This window comes from Atta colombica, unplaced genomic scaffold (genome assembly GCF_001594045.1).
Source record: "Atta colombica isolate Treedump-2 unplaced genomic scaffold, Acol1.0 scaffold220, whole genome shotgun sequence".
Classification (NCBI taxonomy): Eukaryota; Metazoa; Arthropoda; class Insecta; order Hymenoptera; family Formicidae; genus Atta; species Atta colombica.
The window spans coordinates 472,266-472,862 of record NW_017259317.1 but is presented as its reverse complement, the minus strand read 5'-3'; the positions used below and the strand labels follow the sequence as shown (position 1 = coordinate 472,862).

General features: G+C 29.6%; 1 protein-coding gene across 1 annotated transcript in view; it reads left to right on the top strand.

The window, feature by feature from the left end:
- Nucleotides 1-597, top strand: part of LOC108687922 (short neuropeptide F-like) — a 25,804-nt gene that overhangs the window by 9,884 nt on the left and 15,323 nt on the right. The gene's annotated exons all lie outside the window — the stretch shown is intronic.

Genomic DNA, 597 nt, shown 5'->3' with positions numbered 1-597 from the left:
TATATATAAATATTAGGATTTAGAATATGTTTTAAATAAAAACCCTCCGCGAATTAGGTGTGATAAACCCAAACAAAAAAAATTTCTATAACTTTTTAAGAAGTATCGTGCGTGTTGTCGGTTTTGTGCAACTGAAGAATGCGTTGTTACCAATCATACTAAATTATAGTATATTTATGATGAAATGGGGTATCAGATATACCTACATATATATTTATGATGAAATATGGGGTATCAGATATACCTACATATGATCCATATTGATTTTTCATCTAATTCGCAGAAGGTTAATACTTAACTTATGATAGATTTGCGGATAAACTTTTAAAATATTTAAATCAAGTAATTATTGCTTGCATAGAGTACTTAGTATTTCCATATTTTTCTGTATGTATATAGAAGTTATACTACGTAATTGAGTATCCGTAATTGAGTTATCTCCATTTCCAAATTCATTATTAGAACGTCAGTGCTTTGTAAATATCGCAATCCACTTCATTAGGATGAGAAACAGTCCGATACTGAAATGCATATCTCTATGTCAATTTGTGTACGACAGCTTTATATGCAATTCACAGTGAATGCATCCAATTCGCT